Genomic DNA, 17776 nt, shown 5'->3' on the forward strand with positions numbered 1-17776 from the left:
TCACACATTTAAAAGTTTTAACACAGGTTTCCACTCAAGGAGTCTGATGGCTTTCTAATGTGCATTTTTAACTGGGCTTCTAAAGCAGCAACTGCATCCCTGCTGCATGCTAATGATGGACTGTCAGCATCCTATGGAACTAATTACTTCTCTTTTAAATTGACAAAATCTTCTAGGCTGTATGTGGGAAAACAAAGGACAGAAGGGATCTCATGGATGGCCTAGACTACTGTTGTCACAGACACCAATCTAATCTACATTAACTTAAAGAAAGAAGAATATTATGCTTGCTAAAAAATTACAGTTATGGGTCTCTGAGCCAAGAAGTGCTTGGTTTTAAAGAAAACTGGTTGCATATGAAAGCCTTCTGATCATGATACACATAACTGCTAGAAAGTTCTAGTCCCAAGGACCATGCAAAAAGATAATATATCGAGATCTAACCAGCTATGATACCAATATAAATTCTATACCCCTCTCTCTAAACAATTCACTTCTCAGATGAAATCCCCCTTGAGGCTGGAAGTCATATATTATAATTCTGGAATGTGAAGTAACCCTTAATTCTGCCCAGCTTATCAAAAATCCCTGTCCTACCCTCTCCCTTCTCACATTTCCTTGGATTCATTATGCCTTTAAAAGGGGAGATTGCTACTAAAATCCCAGTGGGGTTGATGGCTGGAGCAAGAGAAACAGCAGGAGTCTCCCAAGCAGAAGATTGTAACTGTTCCAGTAATTTGATCAGTCCAGCTCTTCCTATGCAAAAATCCTATCAATTGAGAGGTGTCCCAGAACACGCAAACAATGTATCTAGGGGAGACAGGGAAAGAAAACAAGAAAAGAAAAAAAAAAAACCAAACCTCAAATCATTCTTTACTAGGAGGTCAGAGTTCACTGGATTTCTACATTCACTGACCCTCATTCAAGGTAGGCTTGGTCCTATATTCCAGGCCTGGAACATTTCACCAGCTTCCTAATAACAGTTAAGATTTCCTAAGATGGCTACAGAAGAGAAAGTGCTCATTCAATACCAGAAGTCCACTGCCACATTTTCCTATTACAAGCTTGTCAGCCTGCCAGAGAACTTCTAGAACTCCTCCTTTGCTCTCTTCCCACAGAACACAAAGCAGCATATTCCTTCAGAGGCCCTATTCAAACTCCCTTACTTCTCCATGAGCCTGTATCTTTGAGACAATGGATAAGAGGAGGCGGACCACTTCCGCCATTCATTTGCTCAGCCTGCTGAAACGTCAGATCTGTCTGATCTTGCAGCAGAAGCATTATCCTTTGTTCTGATCAGGTTGCACAAATAGCTGTGCTTGTTTAAGTCACAGAGCAGAGATTTTGTTTTTTTCATGACCAATATGATTGCAGCTCACACAACACATTGTGTCCTACTAAAAATGTTGCAGTTCTGTTTTCCACCAGACCCAGCAGCTCTCCTACAAAAATGTCATTCAGTGTTACACACTAAGGAAGAAAGGGGAACTGCATAAATGCTGTTGCTACATGTATCCTAGACAAACACACCAAAATATCCATAGCCTCACCAAATGAGCCCAGACTCACAAGCAACACATGAATGGGCTCACGCTGAAGAAGATGGAGAGGTACAAGATGACTATGACTCCCAAGATGTCCCACCACTTCTCTGAAGGTTAGGCAGTGATGCCAATCAGCAACAGCTGCCTTTACAGGTCCTGACAGCTTATTTCTCCCCACACAGACAAACTGGGGTGGCCCGGCAACCCCTGCCACTGTGGTGACATACCTTTGCCCAGAATTCATGCTTGGACTGCTTGCCAGCCATCTGCAACTGAAGAGACAAAGGTTAGCCACTGCCTGGGCATATGAAAATTCAAAGTGGTACACAGCTGGTGAGCAGCTCAGTTTCCCACACTGACATAAGAAAAATAAATCACCAACATCTACTGATAGAGTCATGAGGTCTCAAAAAATTACAAAGCATGGCTTTAATTTTCCCTTCCCCTTGTTCTGCCATAATGCACACTTATGAAAAACAGTTGCCATTATACATCCTTTCTTTTTCCTATGGTAGCATATCAAATTAGCCAGACAACACAACCCACAGGTTCTCCAGAACTTCAGCTTGTCAGAAAGTCTCATTCAGGTTGGAGGTTGAACTTTATGTAGTACAACTTTATGTAGTACCTCCAAATTTCTTACATTTTTGCCCAAGCGTAAGTATGCTGTGTCGTCTCTGTTATCAGGTAAAAGCTTGAATACCCATTTCTGGCTTCTAGCCAGCATTCAGAGAGAGAAAAAATTTGCTAATCCATGGCTGCAATGGAAAAAACACCTACCACGGGGAAAAAATCCTCCTGCCTTTAGCCAAATCTAATGTAATCTTTTCTCACAGCTGTAATATCACTCTGAATGCTTCACTACCTAACTTTAGCCTCACATACGGAGCACAGGGAATTACTGATACAAACCTTTTGTACAAGGCCAGTCTGGAAAAAAAAATACATAAATGGTTCTGTTTAATACTCCCTAGTTTGCAATCAGAATCAATACAGTTCTGTGAAGATACTGCCATTTTAAGTAACGGCGATACCCTCCAAAATGCAACAGCATTATATGATTTCTCTTTCATAGAGGCTTTGATGATCCTTCTATTATCCCAGTCTTGCTTTAGCACACATTTAATATTAGAATGCGTTCCAGGAGGCATATGGCAATAGAACTAGGTCAACCATTAACCAAATAACAGGAAGCTGCTCTGCAGAGCACACCCTTCAAAGCTTGCTTAATGAGCTAGCTCTTCAGAATGTGTCCTTCAGTAAGGTTGAAGCTAACAGTTCCATGGGGTTTTCTTTAAAGACACAAGGTCACCCAAGTTAGGCAACTTATGGGCATGAAAGACTCTGAGCAGCCATCCCAAAACGTAAAGGCATCTAGGTCAGATGTTAAGAGATGAAGAACATTCCACAGTCATGTATGGGACATTGAACATCAGGAAGCAATTCCAGTAATTTCTTCATCTGATGTGCAAGCAGGACCCGTTCCATCATTGATCTGCTCCCACAATTTCACAGGAAAAGAACAGAGCCTTTGTAGAGTTTGTAGGGAAGGATACTATCACTAGATAAAGAATTAGCATCTCTGTCCAGGCGAGAGTCAATTCCAAACACTTGCAAGGTTTGAAAAAAAGGGTTGATATTAAAGCTTGCAAATCAGTGTCTGACTAAATTCTTCATCTCCTGCTTTCTCCTTGATCTTGCTGAGATACATACAGGATTTAACATGATCTGCCAAACGCAGGAGAAAAAAAAATTCCATCATAATTTTTGGTATCTTTATTACGTCCACCTCCATCTTACCAACTGCTTCCACTAAATATCATATTCCATACTTCTAAGCAACCAGAGATGCCCAGGCTTGAAATACAAGTTGTTAGGACTGAAAAGCATCAGGCACCAAAGAACAGAATCCACAAGAAACATGGAAGCCAGAAAGAGGTCTAATTCATATTATACTGTCAACAAGGCACTAGAGATGGCCTGATCAAATTGTTTTTAAACAAATAAAAGACAAACACTTGCCAGCACTCTAAATGAAAGGAAGTTTGCATACAACAGCCACTGATATCCATCACATAACTGCTGCAATAACATAACAGCCATGCACCATAAAGTAGTATAAACTTTTCAAATTCAAAAGTCACCATCAAGTTATGTGACTACAGTCAGATCTTGACACTAAGTGTATAATACACATTAATATTAGTTTTCTGATACTCTCATAAAAATGGATGCAGACTCTTATCTCTTTATTATAGTCTTCCTTTTGGACAGAATTTCTACAAAACAAAACATTCAGAGAACTTGAAGTCATTATTAACCCAAACAAAGACAACAATAAAAAAGTCTTCTTTACACCATTGCCAGGCTTATATTTGTCCATAATTTTTAACAGGAAGGAGTACTGTAAGCATTATATATACATCAAGAGTTTCCCCAGTAGTTCACAACTATCTTTGTGACAAAAATAAAAGGAAAAAAAAACACAAACCACAGCCATGTCCAACAGACATTCTTCTACAAGTGCCTCCATAACTGAGAACTTCTGTGTAACCAAATGTCTGGGAGACAGGGACTCGAGTCCATCTTTCTGGTGCTAGATCCTCCTGGTTTACCAGATAATAATTCCAGTTCCTAATTACAGGCACAGCAAACGATGAGGCATCCATGATGACAGAGAAAACAGCCAGTGTGTGTGATCATATGTCCCTGCAGATTGCTTTGTATCTTAAACGACAGCTCCTTGCTGAAACAGGCTAACTCAGTGGAAGACTGCCAAGCATGCTGTGGTGAGATTATCATCTTAGTAGTTATTTATAATAAACTATCTTCTGCAAGTAGCACCTTTTTCAGTATGAAAAAGTCACAGACAATGTATTTCCTTTGCAGTGCAGTGATGGTCTATGAGAAAATGTGCAGACAATATCTAGTGGCATTATTCATTTGAATATGAAGAAGCACTTCTGATGAACATTCTCCAGTATGTTCTAAAAAGTGTTCAACACCACTAGAAAAAGCACAAGATTGCCAGATACTACAAAATACAATCTGCAATGAAAATTACATGGATAGACAGGACAGAGTGACCATCCTGTATGAAAAAATCTTGATTTTCTTGCATCCTTAATAACTCTGATGCTGAAACAGCTACCACAACATGGAGTTATCTATGGAACCAAGAAAAACTCCTGTCTTGAGAGATGTTGTTCAAGTTTCATATAATTCCTCAGTGCCATTATTTGCAAATGTCCTATGCAGAAGTGCTAGACTCCCATGGCTTCAACCGAAAAACCTGTATGGGGCCACTGAAGCTAGGAGGACTGTGTAAGGATGACATTACTGCAGAAGAGAACAGTCTTCACACATAAGCCATGTTTTATATACATCCCCCCCCCTCCCATCACCAAATTGCAACTCAGAAAACATACTTGTGGGTTGACTACTCCCACACTCCCACTTGAGTTCTTAGAAACATATGAAGAAAGTTGAACTTTTGCAGGGCTACCACAGAACAGCGTCTAGGACAAGGATTCATTCAAGGGGATCTGTAATACATTCTTTGAAGATCCTGCTGAACAGGCAATGGAAACCGTGAGAGCTCTGATTATGGAGTTCGGCTCTGCTGTGCCCATCAGGAAACAAGCTCTCAGCTTTCCAGAGCTTCCCAGGCTGCAGATACAGGAAGGTATCTCCAGATGTTATGGGAGGAAAAAACTCAAACCAGTACACCAGCGTGTGACTGAGCTGATAGAAGACATATCCCCACATTTCTAAGTCCACAAAATGCTTAGCAAGTTAGAAATCTTTTTATTTCCACAGATTAGACAGATATTTGGCTCTTAAAAAAAATAGTGTCACAGTAATTTGACAGTAGCTTTAGCCAAATGAGACAAAGGCATTCTAATAGTGCATTTCTGCTAAAATGAAAGCAGAAACAGTTACAATAGCTTTCTACATTTTCTTAGAGATTACGGAGTGCCGAAGGCCACACAATACCACTTGCAGCATTTCATACCTTCTGCATTTTGCAGCTGCAGAACAACGTTCTCAAATGGTTACACCTTTTGAACAAACTATCTCTGCACTAAAGCCAAAAGGATCCTCAATGAAACTCATCTGAAGCCCAGGACTTGAAACTCTTTCTCTAGATCTGCTACTTCAGCCTCCACACAGCCCCTTTTATAATCCATCAGACATGCTTTTAGAGTGCTCTTCATTTGTTTTGTTTTGTTTTTTAAACAAAACAAAAAAAACAACCAATGAAAAAAAAAACCAACCCCACACACCAAAAAAAAAAACCCAAACCACCCCCACACCCCCACAAACAGGTTCAGAAAGAGAGAAAGAAATTAAACCCTGCTGTGCTGAAATTTTCAGATGACAAAGCAGAAGGTAATTGTTTAATACCAAGTATGAAAGCTGCATAAAAGGACAAGATGCAGAGGGGAAAAATCTATTTGGGCTTCCTGCACTGGCATGAAATGGCTGCTTTCCTTCTTACTGCCAGCTCCCATGCTTCATGTTGACATTACACATCCTGTGCTGCAGATCCACCCCCATGCTGATGCTTGCCCAACAGAATTATCTCCTGCGTCACAGCAGTGGTAACAGAACTGCTGGCTCTGCAGATATGAAAGCACTGTTTCAATGCTTAATACACGAAGCAACTGGACACACTACCCACATACTCTGGGTTGGTTTATAGCACTCTCAGTGCTGTATTACTTGGCCCAACCTTCTGTTAACCAGATGGTCTGTTCTCCCCTTGGGACCAAACCATTAAACTTTATTTTATTAATTCCTACCAAAATGCAGGGACAGTTTAGAATACTTGTATCTGATTTATCTCCAACAGGGTTGCTAAGATGAAAATGACCTAAAAATAACTAGAAATGCTGCTTCACACCAACAGAGAACAAGATCTTTTGGAGTAAATGTTTAAATGATCTGCCAGATGAACTACCACAGCAGTATGAACCACATGGACAGCAACTTGTATTATGTACACATACTCAAAGGTACACACTCTTGTCATTGTAAAAGGGCCTAGGTGTATTTTCCCTGATCTAAAGCACTTCTGCCTTGAACAGGCAATTACCATATTTGTGTCTATTCAAATCAATCCCTTAATTAAAAAAAAAAAAAAAGCCTTCCAAACCCATCCGTTAGTGGTGGGACTCCAGAACATCATGTACAGGCAACACAGCAACATGAATGTTCTCACCAGAACATCCAAAACAAAGTCATGAAATCATATTTCAGGGATATGCCAGTGCTGACTGAAGTCAAAGCTGAATGTTTGTAACATACATGCTCCTTCTGTCAAAATACAAACAGTAAGACTAAAAGGAAAGGATCACTTGAATGAAAGGGAAAGAATTATCTAATGCACACTCTTCCGCTGAATCTTGCAAATCTGCTACAACCATGCCCTCACATGCAACCACAAATGAGCATCTTATGTATGTAGGTGGTAGCTGTTGAAAGTTAAGGGCATCTTCTACTCAAGATGTAATTTCCAAACGCCTCCCTGAAAGCTCCCTAAGGTTAGTCCATGCAGCCAAGGATTTGGTCTTCAGATGTTTACTCACACAAGTAGCTGCAGTGAAACTCAAAATCGCAGTGACTATTCACATGAATGAGCTTTTACTGTATAAGGGCTTTAGCCCCCATTGTCTATTATCTACCAAATGTACTACAGCAACAAGAAAAAGCAACGGCAGTGAGGTCTGACCTATTTAAAAGCCTTTGTAAACGTTCCCAACAGTGGCAGTGAGGAGTTATAAAATAAATAAATAAAGCTACATGCCTGCACACAAAACAAAATCCCAGGAATGTAAGAAGAATTCTGCAAAAGTTGCAGTTTTACTGTCTTCCAAAGAAAATAGGAAGACAATCCACATAAAATCTAACTATAATACATCATTTAAATCTGTTCTTCACGGCTACCACTACAGTGCAGTGCTTCCAAATCACTGTTCAGATTGCTGCACACAGGCATCTGTCTGAGTCTGTCTTCTCAATCTAAACCTCCAAATCTCTGCAGGCTGGAGTGTCATATATGCCTAAATAGAACAGCACCACTTTTATCCAACTTCCTACATGTTATTAACTTCTAATGTGGAAGGAGATCACAAAGCATCTTCTTTACACCACCTGGGCAACTAAAATGCTTTTTTGGTCATCCATTACTGAAAGTCTTACTGAGACATGAATAACTCTCCAATCTGGATGTCAACAGATCAGCAGGTACTGCCTTCAGCTCATAAGCATACAGCTTAATGCACCTGTAAAGAGGATTAGATGTCTTCAGCACATCAAGGAAACAAGGATAAGAACAGACTGTGTGGCATTTTAGCTCCATCTATCTTTAAAATTTCCCCAAAGAGCAGGATTTTTTTAATGTCCCATTTAAGTTACTAACTCATCATCATATGACTGGCCTCCACTGCCATGACATACAAAACTTTAGTATATGGTGACAGGCCCCCTAGAAAGTCATTCCACAACCTGAAACATCATCTACCCTTCAAACACACTAAAAATAGATTCCTTACCCCCCTGAGGTCTCAGCAGCCCATCTGATATTACAGTACAGTATTAACAAACCTATGTAGACATGAATTCTTAAAATAAATATCTTCAGAGATAAAACCAGAATACCAGCAAGCAAGTAATACTCCTGTACACCACTGAAGTAACATGGGTGAAGCTGTGGAAGCACTGAAGAACCATGGAGGGCAAAGACCATTTCATGTTCATTTTGCAAGAGGACAGCACGTGCAACCTTTGGTCAACCTGCCTGTCATCTTGCCAAGCAATTCTGACTCAAGGCTTGTTGTCTGAAAGCCCTTTTCTGAATACAGCCTCAGCAGTTTTCATGCAGTTCCTTGGGAGAACAACACACTGAAAATCTTGTCTTCCCCTCCTGCTCCACAGTGGAAGGAGAGGAACACATTTGTAGAGGGTGTGGAATGGAAAATTCATTGTAGTATGTTATCACCTCTGCAATCTGATAATTTGAAAATAACTCAGGTTTACTCATTTATTCATGCATCTGGGAGACCAAAATATATTGACTCACTCTTTCAGCAGCCCCAGTGACTACTACAGTTTTGTCCTTGGAGCCAGAGATTCCAGGTCTCACACATGCACGGATATTCTGGGAGGAGAAACCTGTGTGCTCTTGAGCAACAACAGCTTCTCCTCAACCCACCAGAGTGGAAACACACCAGGAGCCAGCATCACTGAAGGGTTAAATATACTCATCCTGCAAGTCCTGAGCTGAAATCCATCATATATGCTGATGCACAACACAGCCTTCAGTCACATTTTCCTACAGAAGAGTTCTCCTCTCCCCAGGTCCTGGTGCCGTTGCACACTGGGCTGTTTTACACCATCTGCTTGATCACAGACCAGAACTTGGCCTCTACATGACCTGACACAGCTGAAAGCTGATAGCTTTCTCCCCACTGCCCTCCCCCAATGAAGATAAATGGTCATTTAGACCAAAAGGAACCCGTCCCCATTGACTTAATTCAAGTTACATTAATTCAACTTTTGGGATGCACTCCTGTCCAGGAACCCAAACCCTTTCTTGCAAGACTGCAAGCTACAGCCATATGAAAGGGGAGGAACAATTAAGCAGTCAAGGAGCTAATTAACCAGGCTGAGAGCTGTCTGGCTGCTCTCAATTTTCCATCAGCCATTTGTTAACATTTTTACACTTGGCAAGTTATTTAACAGAGCATGATAGAAGCAAGGCTTCAGAGCCCACCAGTGCTGGAGGTCCCATGTCCTGCATCCAGAGCCACTCAGCCGTAGACAGGGGAGGGAAAAACTGAAACGCAAAACCAGAGCTTCTAATCAAATATGGAGAGAAATCATTCCAATTGTTCATTCTGACATTTATTTTTTTTTCAAAGTGCCACTAGTTTCACAACACAGAAGAAAACAAGAAGATGACTCCGTTGGTCACTGCTTTCCAAACTTTGCTGCATCACCAACTAAGTAGATACTGGATATATATTAATCTCTTCTTCCATACTCACCACAAGCAACAACACACTTGAGAAGGCATGATCAGTCAGAATTATAGCAGTGACATAGACACAGAGTGGCAGGTAACTAGTTCCCATCTCTCAAAGAGCAGAGCAGGTCTGCTCCAGCCTCACACACCAGAACCACTCATAAAAGGAGATTTTTCTTAAGTACAGAGTAGTTTGTTTCAACACACTCAGCAACAGAATCTAGCATCAAGATCTTAATTTCCAATAGCCCTGTTAAATCCTAATTATGCCTATTTTACTGGGTAGAGGGATAGATCACTGAAGGAATTAAAAAATTTTAAGAACTTAATTTAAAAATTTTAAGAATTTAAGAATTTTAAGAATTCAAGGGCTGGACCCCAATTCTCTGGTCTCTTTTGTTTTTGGTCAGAGAGACCCAAACCCCATTACAAAGAGCCACATGCCCACAAATCTAGCTGAGTCTGATTAGAACTGAAGAATCCAAGTCTAAAAAACAAAATCTTAAAATAAAAATTTTAAAATAAATACATAAAATCTTAAATAAATATCCATGGGTCTCTCTAAGTGCTCTCCAGAAACAGTTTGCTCAACTAGAGATGAACACTCATCTTTGACTTACTACATCCACCTCAAAATCGGCACTCCTGCAGCTATTTCAAGTTGAACCCAGACTGCAGTGCTCACTGTGTTTAATAAAAATTCAGAAAATAACAACAATAAAAAAACAAAAAAAAAAAAAAAAAAAAAAAAGGAAATGAGAAGAAGTTGCTAAACAATCACCACTGACATAAGCCACCTTCTCCAATCCCTCTAGAATTTCTGATCTATTTGAACTGTCAATTTAATATCAACAAGAGAGAGACAGAAAGGAAAAAAAACACTTTTCAGCATCATCAGCCAGCTGAATTCTAGCATTTGGGCCACAGCAAGGCCTTTATTAATGATCCCTTTCCCAGCTGCACACTAAATTAAATTCTCCAGCAAGTCAAAGTAATAAGAAAGTAAATGAACCGCCCTCCATGTCACAATCATGCTGGACCAAAATCTTCCAGCACATGTGGTCTTCCCTTAGCTATGCTGTTAATTTTTTATAAATATGGAGAAAACTCAAAAAAATATGTGCTGCTGGAGCACAGGTTCTATGTGTAACATTCCCCCATTCTGCCCTTTTCTTTACCAGCAGTGAGAGGTCCAGGGACAGTGAGTGGGAGGAATGTTTTTGCCTGGCTCCTGTGCTAAGTAGCTATTGTGTTTTGAAGCATTTGCATGACAACAGTTCCAACCCATGATGACCCATCTTCTTCCCAAAAGGAATATCCTGTGATGCCTTCTCTCCACCCTGAAGCACTGCTATTTCGACTGTAGGAGCTGCAGGCAGAAAGGAAGAGTTTGCTCATTCGGCAGTGCAAAGAAGCCCCCATTGTCCTACCAGGCCACGGAAACAGTGACCACATGTACATCAGAAGATTCCATTTTTAGCATTTTTCAAAACAAAGTCTTCTCTTTCACATTATCACGAGCACAGTGAATCCTCCCTCAGTCCTCCCATCTCATTCTCTGCAATGTCTGCTTTGTTTTGTCTTGAAAAATCATTCTCCTGCCTCTCTGCCCCACGCCACTGCTTTATTAGCAGCAAGTTTCCACTGCACACAATTATGGCATGCCTTAGCCTACTTTTCTGTTTGCTGAATAGCTCTGCCTATTTTCTACTTGTGCTGATGCTACCATTTACTTTTCCTGACACTCTAATCCTTGTATCCTTTGAAGACCTAACTTCCTCTACCATGAGAGCAGCTGCAGTTCTCAGGCCCCTTTCCAGTCCTTTTTAATAGCAACAGTAATGCCACTGCTGAACATCCCACCTCCTAATCTTCAGGTCAGCATAGAGCCTGCATCTGTAACAAGTGCTGCAAATACACCACCCAGAGCACACATTATCTAAATGACTAGCAAGTTATTAATTGCATATTCCTGGAATTGAAAGGAGAATGAAAAACACAGTCCCATAATACAAACACTTAGCTTCTTCTCACATAATCCCAATTAGACGGTCTTATTTTCCACCACAAAGTAAGAAGCGACACACTTCAACAACTGAAATCTTTATTAAGCTAGTTCAAAACTAATAGAAGTAGCTCAGTGAATCAAATGTTTTCTCAGAATTATTTGTTGTCAACACACTGGCCTTGCAATGATTGCTACCCTGATAAGCTCTAAGTCCTTCCTAATCACTCATGACATTGATGCTGTGCCTACAGCTCTTTATGCTGACATTATTAAACAAGTATTCTTAAAGAGACTCCACTCAAGAACAATTCCTGAGCATCCTGAGATCTCTCACTTCTGTCTTCATTAAATTACCAACTAAACTAAACTAAATTAAGTGCTTCTCTTGATGGATCTTAGCATCTTCTAACCAAAAAAGCTGCTTCTAGCCCAATCCAAAAACCTCCTGGATTCCCCCTAGAGAGCAGCTGTGGAGGTCCAGAATTATACCACAAAGATAAGCCAAAACTATAGAGACTTTTACATGGAGGAGAAATAGAAAGTATAGCACTGCTGCTAGGTGTGAGACTGATGTTCTGATAATCAATGTGTCTCAAAAATTACTACAAAACAGTCACAACCAATGATGAGGAAAGGCTCTTTTCCATACACTTCTTAAGGAAGAGTTCCTTCAAGTCGTAATTAGGCAAGGATATTTTGAGTTACTGCAGTAACACATGCCAGTTCAGGCTGAACAAAGCAACTGTATCAAGATCTTCAATTTCCAAAGAGCTGAAAAGAACACAGAAGAAAATTTATACTGTATATAAGACCGTGTTTAAGACTCCAGATACAAAGACTCCCCTTTCCTCAACTCAAACCCTCTCCTTCAAACCTCTTCAGAGTTGTATTTGTACTGCAACTTCTGGCACTGTTTCATAAAGCTCAAAAGATGAGAGGCAGACTTTACATCTTTGGAATTGTTTTTAAAGTTGAAAGAACAAAACGGAACAAAATCCAAAACAGTCTCACATGATTTTCTATTTACCTGTGTGTCCAAATTCCTAAACATAAGATGAAAACAGAAGACTACTTCCAAAAGTCAGGATTCAGATTAAGACAACGTTCTATTAAATCCAGTCCCCTCGTTTGGAAACTTCTACTAAAGCCTTTTTTTTGCTACAACCAACAAGATAATTATCATAAGTTGATCTATCTCCCTTCCTCCCCCCTTTTCTTCTTTCAGCACTGGCATACAAACCATGCTATTTTAACTTCTTTCCTGTTCTCCCTGTTCTTCTGGAACATTTTATTTTCAACAGTCAACTCATTTGGAGAAGTGCCATGCTGAAGTTCAACCGTTTACAATGTTAACTGTGTCTCTGCCAGCAGCTGAGGACTTGTATCACACCACCTTCTCCAGCACTTCTTGATCAAACAATTTGAGTTCCTCTCTCTGAGAAGTTAGCAGATGTTTAAGCAACCTTCAGTCTCATCACACTCCTTTTTTTTCTCTCAAAATTATTCTCACTCTGAAGAGCAAGATGGCATTTCTCATTCTCTCCTCAATTAACACTTTGCAGACCCCCTGCTCACCTCCTAAGGGCCCATAGATTGCTTGACTATTTAGTGCTCTAGAATGAAAAAAACTGTTTGAAAAGCAAGCAAGCATTTAGGCTGATGAAGTTCAACATTTTTGGTGAAGCCAGCAATTAGAAGTTCAGACTTGAATACATCCTGATCAAGTACAATGCAAGTTAAGCAAATCATACAGTTCTGGCACTAGCAGCAGACCATCTTCATCCAGAACAAGTTCACAAAACACATATTCTTTTATTTCAAAATAGAGAAATATCTGTTTGGAGATCATTTACATTATTTTTCTTCTACAATGGATTGGAAGTGCAACGAAATATAAGGAAACAAAACACATAAAATTACACAGACATCTTGGCCTTTGTAGACCTTTCCTGATTTGTAAAAACAGGATCTCCTTCCTCTATCAGCGTGTTTCTCCAAATTACGCTTTTCAGAATTTCACTGAGAACTTTTGGGTTTGTCCCTAAGTTTGCTTGGTGAAGCTTCATAATGGGACAATATTAGTTAATGAACAGCACACACCTATTCACCAGTTTCTTTCAAAAACGAACTTTTAAGTCCTTTTTATGTAATTCCTTACTACAAGGCAAAGTTGTTCTGCTCAGTTACAGAAATTATCCACAATACCATACGAAGTGTTACAGCAAACTACAGCAATCTCAACTTCTATTGTAACTCTACACATTTGGAATAATAGGAAAACTCAATAGGAAAAATTAATAATACAGTTGTTCACAGGAGTTCCAGATTTCAAGAGACAAATCTGGGCTTTTCTGAAGTAATCTTCCTCAAACTATAAAGTTGTACTATTATAAGACTTAAGTTCTTCCCATTTCCTTTTTAATTAAAATTAAACTTGTCCATTCCTTAGAGCCCAGAGTAACATCTGCCAGATGTCCAGACATCTATGTTGAACAATACTTATCTACTTAGCAACTCTATTTTTAATTATTTTTTTATCAGTCTTCATAAAAGTCAATCCTCTTTTAAGTTAAAGTTTACAACAACAATGAATTTGTTATAAACTTTACTGAACTGGAATTATCTTTTTTTTTTTCCACTTCCACTTGCAATTGTTCTACTTTCCAGTTGCAGCATTCCATTATGTATGCATACTCTTCAAGTCTAAACATACCTAACATATTTTTAGTTTTTCTCTTGCAAAATACTTTTTTTGAAATAACGAAATTCTGAACATGTAATTTTAAACGTCTCATCAACAATCCACTATGAAGGTAGTAAAAATGTATAAGGAAATCAAGTATTGTTTAAACAGTGGTTCATAGCTTATGTCTAATGGGTTTGAGAAAAGTGATTAAGAAAAGCAAATTTATATACTGAAGAATAAGCTACAAATACTTTTTCCTTCTGTTAGAGCTTGAACCAAGAAAAAGTTGTGTGCCCACAAACAAAATCAATTGAAAGCCATTGTCTAAATTAAGAAGTTTATGCTTGATTAGGAGAAACATTCATGTCACTACCATCTCAAGAATTAAGATTATATTTCTAGAACTTCTTTAAAAAACAGTGATTTTGGCAGGTTTTTTGGTTTGTTTGGTTTTTTGGGCGTTTTCTTTGTTTTGTGGGCTTTTTTGAAAATAAAATAGGTTCTTTAGCTAGTATTTTAACAGCAAGATGAACTTCAATCTTTCTGGGCAGAACAACGGCAAGAAACATCATTAACAAGAACAAAATTCTACTGAGAGATTTCAGTGTCATAATGAATAACACCATTCTCACTCCAACTCAAACTACTGCAATGTTGTTTGGCTTTCTAGGGTTGTCTGCCACCACAAAGTAGGGTAAGATCATAAAGATCCTGAGCAAAAATCTCAAACCGTTCTCAGAGTGCATGTCCCATGTTCAATGGCAATGCATTTCTAGGGCACATTGCGGTGCAAACACCAGCTGACCTCTCAAGCAGTGAGAGTAGATTCAGTTCTGAACTATGAGTAGTCAGCATAGTCTTCTTATATAGAGGAGGGATATCTACGATCTGACTCAAATAAGCAAAGGTCAGTGGGCAATTTTCAGTTTCTTCAATGGTTGCTGATTAAGACCTGTGCAAAGACTGAAAAATGCATCAAATAATATGACCTCAGGGGGATAAAAAACCCAAAACACCACCACAACAACAAAAAACCCAAACCAAACAAACAATAACAACAACAAAACAACAACAACAAAACACCCCAACCCTAAAAACCAAAACGGTTAACTTCTCCTTTTGTCAAAATGTAAGATTAAACATACCTGAAATGGTATGCTCCACGGCCCTCTTCTAAAATATGGAGACAACCACAGTATCTCAGTAATTTGGGTGATGTTATCAACAACCAGAACTTAAGAAATGTACAGCTGATAAAGCAATATCCTTCCAAGATATATTTGATTACAATTTTTCCATAGCAAAACTAAAACAAGGACACTGATTTTAACCTTTCAGCTGGATCTCAATTTCATCACAAGTCATTGCAATCCTCAAATCTTTCTATTTTCTTGCACATCTGGGAGTGTTGTGATTCAGATTCACTGGTCCTTACCCTGACACATCTTCCATATGAAACACAAATTTGTTCTTAAACTCTTCAGAGTAACGCAGCTATGAACATAACTGATACTTTTCCATGAAGCTCTGCCTTCAAGCTCAACAGCACTATTGAATCAGTGAATGAAACTGCATTTCAGTCCCCCTCACCCATTTCAGTATGTACTTTGAACTTTTTGAGGAACTGCATCTACCATGCAACTGATGTGCAAATTTAGGTGGGTGGGGAAAGAGCAAGGCCTGCTTTGGGTCTACTCAAAACTATTTCAGATTAAAACTGTATGAAAAAAAAGCAGACTAACTCCTGTTCAACTGCTATCTCACTTTAAAGATCTCAGGTTTCCATAATAACATTAAAATCATAATAAGAATGTTGCTCTGAGTTTTCAGAAAAACAGTATTTTATGACACCAAAAAGACAGCTGTGAAAACTGCTTTGTTTTTTTCCAAGAGAAATTATGAATGTTATGATGCTCTGAGGAACCTCCTAAAAGCTTGCCAGTATCATTTTAATGCAACCTAGTGAGTGGGGAGAAATATTCCATCTAAATTTAAAACACATCCAAAAGAAGGAATACCCTTGAAAATGAGATGTTAAAAATCCCCAAAATTAGGCACCATCATCATCACCTAGGAAAAAAAAAGACATTTTATTATATCCTCTGGAAGAACCTGAGCAGCCTCAAGGTGCATGCACTTACCTCCAAACACTTTCGAAAATCTATATATATGCTTACATACACTATTTATTTGGCCAACTGATCAACCTCTTAAATTCTGTGGTGTTTAACCAAAGAAAAATATCTAAAAAGGTGACTTCCGCATGAAAGCATCAGAGAAAAAAAGCCTGAGGATGTGTTTCTCTTGTGTGAAGGAGAATCTGAACAATTTCCTCCAATCCTCATTTCCTGATAGCATGAAGACAGTGAGAAGACCCATCACAATGTTGTACACTGAAAAATCTGAAGGAAACCTTAGGGGAAAAAATCATGATTAAGCCAGCTACTGCCAGCAAAGCTTCAAAACCTGGAGAGATATCCACAATGTTAGGAGCACTTCCCATCTCAGCTTTGTCTACTCTCTCTCTCCTCCATTTTCTGGTGGAGCTAGAGAACATGACATGGCTTACCTGACTCAGATCACAGCTCTCTGCCAAACTAGTCACTTCCTCTTAGACATGCAAGCAGCTTCATGAGACAAACAGACCCCTACAGATGCACACACAAAAGCAGCAGCAGAAAGCACTCAAACTTGAAGGTCTTTCTCCTTCCAAACACCAGAAAAACAAATGAAACTTTGCCTTTTTCTCCCCCAAAAGAAGGAGGTGAAGGGGGGGAGGAATCCTATCAGATCACAACTACATGAAGCTCCAGGAGGATCTCTCTGTGTGGAGAATAGAAACCAAAATGCTGAGAGGGGCCGGGGGGGGAAGGGCGAGGGGGGAAGGAGAAGGTTACTCCAGAAGACATAAAGAGCCTGTGGACTCTTGTGTGCATGTGTGCGAGAGCGAGGAGAAGCTTTGTGTTGTGGAGCCTGGACTGGAACCAAAGCAGACAGCTTGCAAATGGAGGACAGGGAGATAAAGAAAGGGAAAGAGGGGGAGAGATAGGGAGAAACCTGCTCTGGGTGGTTGAGAAAGGGACAGGGGAGAAAGCGCCTTCTCCCTTGCCTGGTTTAAAGGTAGGGACATCGGGGAACTGAGCAAGTAGAAGTGGGCTCCTTCCCCTTCCTTTCTTCCCTTCTCGCTCTCTTTCTCTCAAAGGAGAGCACAAGGGTGTGTAATGGCTCCTGCTCTCCAGCTGAACGCTGTCCTCCTCCAAGCAACCTCCTGCGGGCACCACCAGCCCCCCAGCCCCGACGCTGCCGGGGACCCCCGCATCCCAGCGAGCCGCGGTGGGGGTACCACCGCCGGGGTGAGGGACCAACCTCGCCAGTAGCGAAGAGGGCAGCGAGAGGGGATGAGGAGAAAGAGGAGGAGGGGGAGAGTGACTGAAAGAAAGAAAGAAAGAAAGAAAGAAAGAAAGAAAGAAAGAAAGAAAGAAAGAAAGAAAGAAAGAAAGAAAGAAAGA

General features: G+C 39.9%; 1 protein-coding gene across 4 annotated transcripts in view; it reads right to left on the minus strand.

The window, feature by feature from the left end:
* ZNF462 (zinc finger protein 462) overlaps positions 1-17776 on the minus strand; it is a 92036-nt gene that overhangs the window by 73424 nt on the left and 836 nt on the right. The window lies entirely within an intron of this gene.

This window comes from Corapipo altera, unplaced genomic scaffold (assembly GCF_003945725.1).
Source record: "Corapipo altera isolate COAL_440 unplaced genomic scaffold, ASM394572v1 61153, whole genome shotgun sequence".
In the NCBI taxonomy this organism is placed as follows: Eukaryota; Metazoa; Chordata; class Aves; order Passeriformes; family Pipridae; genus Corapipo; species Corapipo altera.